The 14,192-nt window shown below is 38.3% G+C and overlaps 1 protein-coding gene across 3 annotated transcripts in view; it reads right to left on the bottom strand.

The window, feature by feature from the left end:
- YAF2 (YY1 associated factor 2) overlaps positions 1 to 14,192 on the bottom strand; it is a 102,535-nt gene that overhangs the window by 49,864 nt on the left and 38,479 nt on the right. The gene's annotated exons all lie outside the window — the stretch shown is intronic.

Genomic DNA, 14,192 nt, shown 5'->3' on the forward strand with positions numbered 1-14,192 from the left:
CCACATTGTTTTAAAAAGACGTAAGACTTAAAAGCGGTAGGCTCTTGCAGTGCCTGGGCTCATCCCCCCCCACCCCTGCCTCATGCTCCCGGCGCAGACGCCTGGCATCATGTATGTCTGGCCTAGTCTGCTTGGTGGTGGCCTGAGAGACTCACTATCCAGAACATTCCCCGTGTGTAGAAGGCAATTCACAGAGCTCTCCAACAGAAAGCTGTGGGAGGGCAGTCAAGTGGTGTGCCTGGGGCAAGGGAGCGCTGGCTGCAGCATGCAGTAGAACAGAGTGCAGTGCCCAGGACTGTGAGTAAACTCTTTCCTAGGCAAGTGGGGAAATTCATATCTGTGTAAATGGGGAAATCCCTAGAGCCAGACATGCATGCCCAAGACAAGATATCTGCACAGAAGGAGGCCTCTATATTTTGGCCTGGAGCTATAGTCCAAACTCATTATATGGCTAAACCCTGACAGAGAGGAAGTACACAAGCCAATATGCAGACTGGGAAAGGTGTTCCCTTTTTTCTCTCCCTCTTCTTTTTTTTTTTCCCCAACTGTTAACTCCTGATTATTCAAGGGAAGTTTTTATTACATATACTGGATACAATCTTAAGGAACAGATGCCTCAGCATCTAAATTCCAATGGTAACACAATAAAATATCAAAATGTCCAGGTTTCAACAAAAGATTATAAAACATATAAACAGGAACCATCAACAAGGAGAACCTCACACTTACCAAGGAATTTTTTTAAAATGGTCCTTAAATATGCTGCTCAAAGAGCTAAAGGAAAGCATAGACAAAGAACTAAAGGAAGTCAGGAAAACAGATGAACACAAACAGAATATCAATAGAGAGTTAAAAATTATGAAATGGACCAAATGGAGCTGAAAACCACAAAAAAAGAAATTTAAAATTCACTGCAGGGGTTCAATAGCAGATTGGAGGTAGCAAAAGAATCAGAAAACTTTTGAATATAAGATAACTGAAATCATCCAGTGTGAAGAGGACAAGGAAGAAAGGAGAAAAGAGTGCAGAGCCTGAGAAATCTGTGGGATACTATTAAGCATACCAACATATGCAATGTGAGAATCCCAGAAGAGAGAAAAAGGGGTAGAGAGACTATTCAAAGAAACAATGGCTGAAAACTTCCCAAATTTAACAAAAAGCATGACTGTATCCACACAATATGCTCAAAAAATTCCAAACAGAATTCCCAAATAAATTCATGCTGTGGCAAATTGTAATCAACTGCTGAACGCCAAAGAAAAAGAAAGAATTCTTCGGAAGCAGATGTGGCTCAGGAGACTGGGCTCCTGACTACCACATGGGAAGTCACTGGTTCAGATCCTGGTGCCTCCTGAGAAAGACAGCAAGCCGGCTCAACGGGCAGGCGCAGCAAGCTGATGGAACAAGATGACACAACCAGAGACACAGGGAGGAAAAATCATAATGAGAGATACAACAAAGCAGGGAGTGGAGGTGGCTCAAGCCATTAGGTACCTTCCTGTCACATCAGAAGTCCTGGGTTCGGCTTCCAGTGCCTCCAGTGCCTCAGTTCATCCAAGGAAGATGAACAGACACAGCAAGTGAAAAACAACAAGGGGTGGGAAGAAAGAAAATAAATCTTTTAAAAAAAGAGAGAGAATTCTCAAAGTCACAAGAGAAGTAATGTGTCATGTACAAGGGAGCCTTGATAAGATTAAGAGCCAATTTTCATCAAGAAACTGTGGAGGCAAGAAGGCAGGGGGATGACATATTTGAAGAACTGAAAGCAAAACCGCCAACCAAGAATTCTGTATCCACCAAAGCTGTCTTTTAAAATCGAGGGAGGAAACAGATGTGGCTCAAGTGATTGGGCTCCCATCTACAATATGAGGTCCAGGGTTTGAATCCCAGGGCCACCTGGTAAAAGGCAAGCTGGACCACATGCTGAGCTGGCCCATGTAAGAGTGCTGGTCCACACAGAGAGCTGGCACAGCAAGATGATGGAACAAAAAGTGACACAGAGGAGAGACAATAAAAGATGCAGCAGACCAGGGAGCTGAGGTGGAGCAAGAAATTTAGCGCCTCTCTCCCACTCCAGAAGATCCCAGGGTCGGTTCCTGGTGCCACCTAAAGAGAAGACAAGCAGACAGAAGAACACACAGAGAGCAGACAGCAAGTGCAAAACAATGAGGGAGAGGGAAAAAATAAATAAATCTTAAAAAATAAAATAAAATTGAGGAAGAGATTAAGACACAAATAAACAAATGTTGAGGAAGTTGGTCACCACCGCACCAGCCCTCCAAGAGATGCTAAAGACCGTTCTACAGGTGAAAGGAAATTTCAATAGACAGGAAGAACTAAAGGTTTCCAGGGAGGTTATGTAAATACAAATGTCAGTACCATAGTATTCTTAGTTTATAACTTCACTCTTTATATCCTACAGGATCTAAAAGGCAAACACTTCAAACGTAATGATAAATCAGTGGTTTTGGACTCAAAATGTACAAACGTGATTTGTGACATAAACTACATAAAGGTCGAGGGATGGAGGGGTACAGGAACATAATTTGTGTGTATTACTGAAATGAAGTTTGTATCTAAGCAAATGAGACAGTTATAGATTTAGGATGCTGAATTTAAGCACTATGGTAACTACAATGAAATTATGAGAGAATATGCAAACTCACAGAGATAGAAAATAGAGTACAAAATGCCAGGGGTAGGTGGCAGAGGAAATGGGGAGCTAATGCATAATAAGTACAGGGTTTCTGTTTGGGGAGATAGGCAAGTTTTACTAATGAAAGGTAGTAAGCGTCCTGACATATTGTGAATGTGATTTATCTCACTGAATGGTATGCTTGGGAATGGTTGAGATGGAAAAGATTAGGTTGTATATATGCTCCTACAGCTAATAAAAAAAAATTTTAAGAGAGCAACCAAAGAAACAATGAAAATTAAACGCAACATGTGATTCTTGATGGGATCTAGCAAGGGAAGAGTAAAGGCTCAAAGGGACATTATTGGGGCATATGAAGAAATTAGAATACAGACTATAAGCTTTATATCAATGTTAAATTTCTTGAATTTGATAACTCCACTTCAGCTGCCCCAGGAGCTACTCTGTGGCTGGAATTTGAAGGTCCGCGTCCCCAAATCAGGGGAGGAGGTGGCGGTTGGCCACCGATTTCAGCTACTGATAAGTAAATTTAGCTGGCTAAAGTATAACCCTAAGAACAGCTAGAGTATGAACCTGTCCAAGTGGGAAAGAGGTGAGTAGCCTCCATTTTGACCCCACCCCCAGCATGAGGGCAAGCTGGGCAGACTAAAAACCACAGTGACGGAAAGAACTGGTTTCTATCACCCAGATGGGCCGGTAGCTAGAGCCTAGGTTTCAGCCCGCCTCTACGAGGGAGGAGCTGGCAGGCCCTGCACCAACCTAGGTAACTGCAGGTACCTCTGGCTGGGAAAGACTGAATAATCGGAAATCTACCAAGGCAACTGTGGTCATCTTGGACCCACACTGCATAGATCACACCTGCAACTCCATCCCCACCCCAGGCAGGGAGAAAGGGGCACAAAGCTTCATCAGTCTCTCTGGGCAACTAAGGTTTAGGCCTGCATGACTTGGATTATTCCACACAGCTGTGACCTGGGGCAATGAGGGCAGCTTGAGCCTCCAAAGCTTATAGCACCAACTACATCCTTAGTTCCTACTGCACAACCAGCAAGGGAGATATGGCAGGATGTCCCAAACTAAAGAGAAAAACTGTACCCAGAATAAATATTCTAGTATGCCAGATGCCAAAGACACCAACAAAAAATTACAATCCACACCAAGAAACAGGAAGATATGGCCCAGTTATAGGAAAAAGATAAGCCTCCAGATGACAGAAAGGAGTTGAGACAACTAATCATAGATGTTCAAACAAATCTCCTTAAAAAATTCAATGAGATGGCCAAAGAGACAAGGATATTAAGAAGACATTAGAGGGAAGTGGATTTGGCTCAATGGATAGAGCATCCACCTACCATATGGGAGGTCCAGGATTCAAACCCAGGGCCTCCTGACCCGTGTAGTGAGCTGGCCCACACGCAGTGCTGATGCATGCAAGGAGTACCGTGCCACACAGGGGTGTCCTCTGTGTAGGGGAGCCCCACGCGCAAGGAACATGCCCTGTAAGGAGGGCCGCCTCACGTGAAAAAAGTGCAGCCTGCCCAGGAGTGGTGCCACACACATGGAGAGCTGACACAGCAAGATGATGCAACAAAGAGAGACACAGATTCCCGGTGCCGCTGACAAGAATACAAGCGGACACAGAAGAACACACAGCGAATGGACACAGAGAGCAGACAACTGGGGAGGGGGAAGGGAAGAGAAATAAATAAAAAATAATCTAAATTAAAAAAAGAAGACATTGAATGAGCACAAAGAAGAACTTTAAGGCATACATAGAAAAATAGCAGATCTTATGGGAATCAAAGGTGCAATAAATGAAATTTAAAAAAAAAACTGGAATATATAATAGCCTATTTGAGGAGGTAGAAAAAAGAACTGATGAGCTTAAAGAAATGGCCTGCGAAAGTGAACATACTAAAAGAGCAGATGAAGAAAAGAAGAAAAAAACTGAACAAGGTCTTAGGAACTAAATGACAGCAAAAGACATGTAAACATACATGTAATATATGAGAAGGGAAAGATGGGAAAATGAGAAGAACGAATATTTGAAGAAATAATGGTAGAAAATCTCCCAACCATATTGATGGACAAAGATATCCATGTCCAAGAAGCACAACGTACTCCCATCCCAAAAATTCTGAATAGACCAACTCCAAGACACATACTAATCAGAATGTCAAATGCCAAAGACAAAGAGAGAATTCTGAGAAAAGCAAGAGAAAAGTGATGCATACATATAAGGGGAACCCAATAAGATTAAGTACTGATTTCTCACCAGAAACCATGGAAGCAAGAAGACACTGGTCTAATATATTTAAGATACTACAAGAGAAAATCTTCCACCAGCTAAGAATCTTCTAACTGGCAAGACTGTCTTTCAAAAATTAAAAAATGAGGGTGAGTTTAGAATATTCATCGATAAACAGAAACAGAGAATTTCTGACCAGGAGACCAGATTTTCAGGGAATTCTAAAGGGTGTGATAGAACCTGAAAAGACAGGACAGGCCTAGAAGAGAGTCTAGAAATGAAGATTATATCAATAAAAGTAACCAAAGAGTCAAAAGAGTGGTGAAAATAGAATATGACAGATAAAACTCAAATAGTCAGGAATAAACTTAAGCAACGATGTAAAGCACATGTAGTCAGAAAACTGCAACTCAATGTTAAAGAAATTTAAAAAGGCCATAACTGGAAGAACATTCCATGCTCAAGGATCGGAATATTAAAAATCATTAAGATGTCAATTCTACTCAAATTGATATACAGATTCAGTGCAATCCTGATAAAAAAAAGTCCACCGGCATTTTTTTTTTAATTGAAAACACAATTATCAAATTCATTTGGAAGGGTAAGGAGTCCTGAATAGCCAGAAACATCTTAAAAAGGAAAAGCAAACTCTCTTCTCTAGACTTTAAATTATATTACCAAGCTATAGTGGTAAAAACAGCATAGTACTGGCATAAACACAGACACTTAGACCAATGGAACCAAACTAATGGTTCAGAAATAGACTTTTACATGTATGGTCAAGTGATTTGTGACTAGCCTGTCAAACCCACTCAGCTCGGGCAAAACAGTCCATTCAACAAATGATGCTGAAAGAACTGGATATCCAAAGCCAAAAGAAGGAAAATGGACCTCTCTCTCACACTTTACCCAAAAATTAACTCAAAATGTATCAAAAACCTAAAAATAAAAGAACCATAAAGCTTCTAGAAGAAACTGTAGGAAAATATCTTCAAGACCTGGTGGCAGGGAAGCGTACTTGGCCCAGTGGTTACGGTGTCCATCTACCACATAGGAGGTTCGCAGTTCAAACCCTGGACCTCCTTGACTCATGTGGAGCTGGCCCATGAGCAGTGCTGATGCACGCAAGGAGTGCCCTGCCACGCAGGGGTGTCCCCACGTAGGGGTGCCCCACGCGCAAGGAGTGCACCCCGTAAGGAGAGCCGCCCAGGGCGAAAGAAAGTGCAGCCTGCCCAGGAATGGCGCCACACACACGGAGAGCTGACACAGCAACAGAAAGAAACACAGATTTCCAGTCCCACTGACAACAACAGAGGCGGACAAAAAGAATAACACGCAGCAAATGGACACAGAGAACAGACAACCGGGGGGGGGGGGGGGGAGGAGGGGAGAGAAATAGATAAAAAAAAATAAAATAAATCTTTAAAAAAAAAAGACCTGGTGCAGCATTCTTAAAGTAGGTGAGGAGGACTGAGATGGACTACTGATGTTTAATGTATATGTAAGTTTTAATTAGCTTTACTGTAGAAGTGTGGAAATGTATACCGTGGTGGTAACACATATTAACAGCTAGTTTATAAATGGGGATGTGGCTGAAAATGGTAGTCTAGGGAGGTAAATGCCAACTGGCAGAATGCTAGAGAATAATCTAGAAACCGAAAAGGACAGAAAACCAAGAGGTAGATGACAATTGTAGTTGATGGTACAAATGCGAGAGTGTCCTTTGTTAGTTAGAGCAAATTTACATCACTATTGCAGGGTGGTGGGACTATGGAGGAGCATGGGAAAGATACCACTGGAGTGACCTATGGACTGTGTATAATATAATATTCTTCCATCTATGCTAAAGATGTACTGTGTTGATAATGGAACAGTGTGGAAAATGTGTGCCAAATATATACTATGGACATGATAACAATCAGATGATATTATATTATTTGTAACAAATGTTCCACCACAGTGTGGTATGTTGAGAGAGTGGTGTTGCTTGGGAATTTTGCACATATGCATGATTGCTTTATAATTTTCCAACTTCTGTCATAAAAAAATATATTTAAAAATAATAATAAGGTGGGTTGGGGGATAAACACACCACATGTAAGATAAGGATTATGATGAGTAGTTAAGATTTTGACAATATTCTTTCATAATTTGTAACAAATGTCTCATGACAATGCAAAGTGTTGGTGGAGGGTTGATGTAGGGTACCCCTGTATGATGTTATGCAGGTTTGCTTTGTAAGTTCACAACTTTTACGATACACTTATTGTTTATGTATATTCAAATATAAATGATATAAAGATAATAATAATAGGGTGGGTTGGGTGAAAAATCCTTTGGTTAGTAGCAAGATTTTGACAATGCTCATTAATCATTAGATAAAGATTTTTAACAACAATGCAAGGTATTGGTGGTAGGGTGAGGTACGAGGGTCCTGTATGTTATATGTATTTGTTTTGTAAGTTCACAACTACTACTATACACTTATTGTTTATGTATGAGTGATATACTTCAATAAATTAAAAAAAAAAAAAAAGCTGGCACAAAGGCTGAATCTCTCTCTCACCCTTAGACCCCTATCTGGCTTTCTTCTGCTCTGCTTAGATCACTATGCAATTAAACCTGAGGATTTATAATCTATAATTGGAAATTGTAGTCTGTAAATCAGTCCTCTTGATCGCTTTTCAGCCCCTTCCTCTCTACCTGGGACCGATGAGCTGTTATTTTCTCCCATTTCTCCTCCCTCCCTACCTTAATAAATTACTGGCCGAACTCACCCAACATGCTCTTGAAATTCATTTCTGCAGCATAGCCAAGAACCTAGATAAAATTCGGTTACACAACTTTCACTATGATGTATTTATCCATTCTTGCCAATTTTCAGATACTTAAATTTGCCTCTCTGTGAAGATTATCATGTAACGCCCACTTGCCACCAAGGAAAACACCCCTCTCTTGCTAGGATGAAAAGAAAAAATAGCACTACTTGTTATGAGAGACCACGACAGAATTTGAAAGGTACTGCTCTCATATTATGAACACTAATACCATCTGGAAACAGTCCACAACCCTCCTGGAAACTTTAAGAGAGAGTGATTTTAGCACACTAAGAATACCACAAAATACAGCACATAAACACTTTTTAAAAGAGAGCACTGGCAAAGACGGTAAAACTGAGAAAAACAACTGTACTATCCCAATATTAGAAAACTACAATTTAAAAAAATGTCCTGGACTCAGCACAATGAAAATAAAATGGATTTTTCAGACCTAAAATTCCCTACAGATTAAAATATTACTCAATTCAGATTTCTTTGGAATAAAACAGTTTCCAGTCAACAGTGAACTGTATGTAGCCTTTGGCAAGTGAACCAATGGAAGCAATCCTAGATAGGGTAAGGAATTGGGTTGAGGTGCTAGTTAATTTTGACAGTAAAGAGTGAAAATGTGTCTTTGTTATTCACTTAAACATCTAGGATTCTACTAAGGATAAGGCATTATCCTAAATTTTGGAGATACAATGGTGAATAAGCAAGAATTATTCTATGGTAGTTTTGTAAAAGTACAGGTAGTGGTACCACCATCAGTATTTCGTTTCCTGTTTCCCACAACCCAAATCAAGACATTTCCCTTTTCCTGTTTGTATTTAGAGGAAAAGATGTGGAATGGAGAACCAGAAGAAAAGAGATCTACACATAGCACACTGAATTAAACTTATTTTTCCTCTTTTCCTATAAAACTCCAACCTCCTTAAACAGAGAAACAAACCTCTTCACCTCTGTATCTCATAGCTCCAGCACCTAAACCAATGTCCAGGACTTTGCTGCTCATATCTCTGAACAAGACAATACTCATTGTGCTAGGGCCACTGATTTCTTTTTACAAGCCACTATCAAGAATTAGTGAAGATAAAACAATAAGGGTTAATTCTTTTCAGAGTTTCTTTTTGGAAAAATAAGTATATACAAAATAGAGGTATTTTAAAAGCTATAAAAGTGATATACATAATCTTTAAAGGAAAAGAAATTCAGTTATCCAAACTTTTCACCACCATTACCAAACTTCCCTTACCTACTATTCAGGTCCAGAGGCAGCAACTGCCAGGAATTCAGTATAAGATGACACTATACACAGCATTCTGCAACTAACTTTTCTTTACATTCAGGAAGTTTCTCCATATTTATGGACATCAAAATGCAGCATGGCATAGTGGACTCTGGAGCCACATGACTGGGATTGAAATCTAGCTCTGAATCCCAGGTCTGTTGCTTACTAATTACAGATAGGTCATTTATACGCTCTGTGCTTTAGTACCACTGTCATTTAAGATGGAGATAATGGCAGTACCTATTTCTGAGTTCTTATGAGGATTAAAAAAACATTCACAGCACGCTTAGAACAATTCATGATCATAGTAAATACGATGTATTTTTTAAATAACATCTTACATTATTGTGTATATTTGTTACAACTGATGAAAAAATACTGAAGCATTGCTATAAACCAAGGTCTATAGGTTTACTTTAAGGTTACATTTTTCACTGTACAGTTTTATAGGATTTAAAAAATCCTTAACTGGGTGGGCCTTTCAGGTCCTTGGCCACCTTGCAAGACAAAATTCACGGAAGTGCCAGTTTAAACAAGCAAGCAGTGTTTATTGCAAAGTGAAAGTAAAAGTGACAGTACACACCCAAGACGGGAGTGAAGGCGTGTTCGAGAATGAGGCTACAATGTATTTAATTTTAAAAAATAATAATTAAAAATAATAATTACCAATGATGATAACTAAACATAGATTTACATAGTTCTCCATATATGATTAATCTATACTTTATTTATCCTTGCCTTATTGATAGGCATAGCTTTTTTTCCCCCAATGAATATCCTTACACAAATCTCCTGGGACAAACATGCAAGTTTCTTTATACTAATAGTAATCGCTGAATACTAGGGTATGCACATTTTCACTTGTATAACCTTTATCATATTCTGAGCGTTTGTAATTTGATGGGTGAAAATTCATGACTTGTAATTTTAAACTGTATTTCTCTACAAATGAGACCAAGCATCTTTTCAGTTCATTAGCCAGTCCAATTTCCAGTTTCCTTTGCTGCAAAGTGCCTATTTATATCCACTGCCCATTTCATTTGTACTGTTTCTTTTTCTTTTGTTCTCTACATACTCTGGAAACAAATCCACTACATAGTACAAACACTGCACATATTTCCTCCCAGCCACTTATTTTTTAGTTGATTTTATTTATAACTTAATGAATGAAAGCCATCTCCTCAGTCTAGCTTAATTTTCCCTAGCTATAAAATGATTATTTCATCTCCTTGGTCTGTTTGTCAAGGGAAAGCAATAGACAAGCTAAAATAAACTGTATATGAAGATGCATTATTATGTTTTCCCAAATACATACATGAAAGAACTTTTCTCCTTGAAAGAAAGACCCCAAGGCCTCCATTATACCTTTATTTGAATGTAATATTTTGGGACAAATTTCCAGAAGGGCCAAAATTTCCCAATTTATCTGAGGTCATAATAAATATCAACGAAGTAATATTTGGGATTTCAGTTTCTCACTCTTGTCATTAAGACTCACTGCCTCCCAACATCAGTATTTATAGAGCATTTAGTGTACCAGGCACAATAGAACACGTAGAAAACATTGTCCCTGCTCTTGAGGAGCTTACATTCTAAAAGAAAAAAATATACCTCTTTTAACATGGTATTTTTGTTTGGTGTTTTCTGCAAAGTACTCAGGAAATAGTCTATAGGGTGAAATTTGGGTATAACTTAGCCCTGTGGTTATTCAGAGAACAGAGGAAGAGGAAGGATTTAAAGGCAGACAATGACAGACCTTTCAAGAAAGGTAAGACTTAAAGGGAGATAGCTAAACACAATCTTATCAGCTAAGGAGAGATGAGTTGCAGTTACCAGGATGAGGGAAACAGTTTGTGGGATGCAAACAAAGGAAGTAGGATAGTATCTCAGATATTGATTGCACCAGAAAGATCCTCTGGCCTTTTTCCAATGCACGGCCACCAAATAGGAATGGTTGGGGACAAGAAAGGAGAAGGTCAAAAAAAGGAAGGTAATCCTGTACACCTGACAAATAGAAAGAATAAAGGATCTAAATCAAAGGCAGGCTACGAGAGTATCAAGAAATTCTTAAAAACAAAAAGTAGAAGCATAAAATTTACAGTTAATGCTACCCAACATCATGATGGGCCAAGAACATTGTGACTTGTGACTTCCTAAGTTAGAAAATGCCATATCAAAAATTTAAATAGAACACATTACTTTACTTTCATTGACAGCCCCCTCCCCCAACAGAAACTAATTTTTGGAGGGGCAGGGGGAGAAAAAAGGTAGGAAAGGAAAAAGGGACATGGTTGGGAACAGTAGTTACATGAGTAGTATTTTTGTTGTTATGATAAACTTTTGTATTTAAACTTGCTAAAAGCCCATTAGCTGCCAAAAGGGAATAAAAAATAAATTTCCAAATATATACAATTTGTCTTAGAGAAGTTTCAGAACCAAAAGACCAATTTACAAGAAAAGCCGTAGAGAAAGTAATTGAAAAGTCCATTCATAAAACTTTTATTCTACCTACAGCAACTTAATACATGTTCCTAACAATTATCCTTGGATTGTTCATGAAAATTTCATAAAACATTAAACAAAGTTAGCCATCATCAAGTTATTTCCCTGTTAAACTATTTTTACAGCACACACCTGTTAGTTAGGCAAGTATCCAAAAAGAAAAGTATACCACAAAAGCAAAAGACCTAAAAATAAGTTAATATATTTTTGTTGTTGTTGTTTTGTTTTAATGCTGTGCTCAAGAAGTAATGGATATCAAGTAACTCATTTTTTACTGCATCGTTTCTTGTACATTTGTTCTTAGGTTGTCTAAAACATTTAAATACCAATAAAATGAGTGTAGCAAAAATAAGGAAAGCAAAGATAACTTTACAAATAATGGAATGTGAACGTTTCTGCCCCTCTCCAGAGTAAACTGGAGCTGTAGTCTGAAGTGTACAATTGTGTATTCCAGACACACGTGTATTCCACACAAATGTGTATTCCACACAAATGTGTATTCCATAGACACACATAGTTCAACATGTAATATCCATGGGATATGTTTCTACCACAGCCTCGAAAGTGCTCCAAACCTTAAAGTACCTACAATAACTACACTGCAACTGGAACCAATTATCCCCTTTACTCCCACCAGGAAAATCCAGTATGTAGGCAGTTTTCCTTGCTTAGACCTGGAAGCAGTTTTAACACTGGTCCTTGTAAAGCTACAATGTATCCAAAGTACTAAACCAAACATTTACAACTTGTATAAAAATTTCACACCCCCATATTGGCCACCTCGAAATGAAAACAGCTAATTCCCTAAATGTTAACTGACTCTATTCTTCTAGTATTAAACATAAAAACCATATGGGAAATACACAAAGTCCAATAGAAGTAACATAAACCTGTCATAAATTATACACAAGAAACTATTTGTGGGACAACATGGATGACAAATGGACTACTGTAAATTTTAGAATGAGGCAGACAAAAGCTGGAAGGTCAGGTAACTTTCCCCTCCTTCTCCTGCTTCAGATTCATCCCCTTGGGCATCTAATGCCCACAATGTCAAGTGATCTCTCCATAATTTCATTATTAGCATACTGTCTTCTATGATTCTTCACTTAATACATCAAGTTCAGCAATGGCGTCATCAAAAGTTGTCTTTGCAAGAGAGGAAGACTTTCTCTGGGGAGTTCAGGATCTCAAAATAGAACCCAGAAATGTTAACGACATGCCCAATATGATAGGATGCGTTCACTGCATCTTCTTTTTGCTGATTTCAAATGCTTCTTGGTATGCTTATTGTGACTTATCCACAGTCCCTTCCTCCTCATCATCACCAGTAGCAGCCTCAGCCAAATAACGATAGTAGTCTACTTGCATTTTTAAATAGAAGACTTTGCTCTCTGTTTGTGAGGCATTGGGGGATCGAGAACTTTTTCAAGAGACGTACATCATTGCAGGTATCTCTGGGCTCAGGCTCAATTTTCTCTTAAGAGCCATTTGCTGTTTCTTCTCAGCACCTCCCGTCTTTTGCTCAATACTTGAGATGACCCTCCAAGATGACCTACAAGCTCCTTCAACATTTTTATAAGCAACATTTTTATAAGAGAGAAGATTCCTCTTTTCAAGATAATTCAGCTCCTTCCTCAGTTACAGACTTCATGCAGAAATTATCCTTGATGGTATTCTTTTTATTGGCTTGTTAAAGAAGCCCCTCCATATCATAAAATTACATATTCTTCAATATTCTTAAGTTTATTTTTCATGTTTAATGTTTAATTCAACTGGAAATTATTTTTGTGTATAGTTTGAAGTAGAGATCCAGTTTCCCCCTCCATATAGAAAAACAATTCAGCAGTCCACTCTTTCTTTCCCTCCTTACAGGAAATGCCATCTCTAGCATTTTCTAACTTCCTATATATGCATGGATCCATTTGTGAACTCTCTATTCTGTTACATTAATTTGTTCTCATACTAATACTACACTGCTTCATATATATATATATAATTGAAGTATAGCTTACATAAAGTATACAAATGCTATGTGTAACATTTGGTGAATGTTTAAATATAGTCCTCATGTGACCCAACCTAGATCTATATAAAAATCTCTCATGCCCCAAAAGGTTCCCTCATTTGCCTTCCCAATCAGTAAGATTAACCACTATTTTGAGTGCTATCAACACAGATTAGTTTTATCTGCTTTTGAGCTTCCTATAAATGCAATCATACAACATGTAATTTTTTATGCCTTACTTCTCTTGCTCAACATTGTATATGGGAGATTAATTCATGTTATTAGGTCTTGCTGCTTTTTTTCCCATTCCATTATAAATATTCCATTTTAAATACCATAGGTGAAATCCAACAGGTTGAGTTCCTCCTTGTTCTTTTAGAACAACCTCAGTTATTCTTACACCTTTAGCTGTGGACATGAAAGTCATTTTCACACACAAACACAAAATCCTACTGGGATTTTTGTCTGGGACTACATATAATTCAGAGAAGTAACTTTTGGGTAATACCACAAATATAATACATCCTTTTTATTCACATTTAATTTTATGTCTGTCATTAAAATGCTCTAATTTTCTCCTTACAGGTCTTCTATTTTTGGTCGGGTTTATCCATGGTACTTTACAGAATTGTTGTAATGGGAATCTTTTTTATTTTCTAACTGGTTATTGC

The sequence above is a fragment of the Dasypus novemcinctus genome, chromosome 12 (assembly GCF_030445035.2).
Source record: "Dasypus novemcinctus isolate mDasNov1 chromosome 12, mDasNov1.1.hap2, whole genome shotgun sequence".
NCBI classification, from domain to species: domain Eukaryota; kingdom Metazoa; phylum Chordata; class Mammalia; order Cingulata; family Dasypodidae; genus Dasypus; species Dasypus novemcinctus.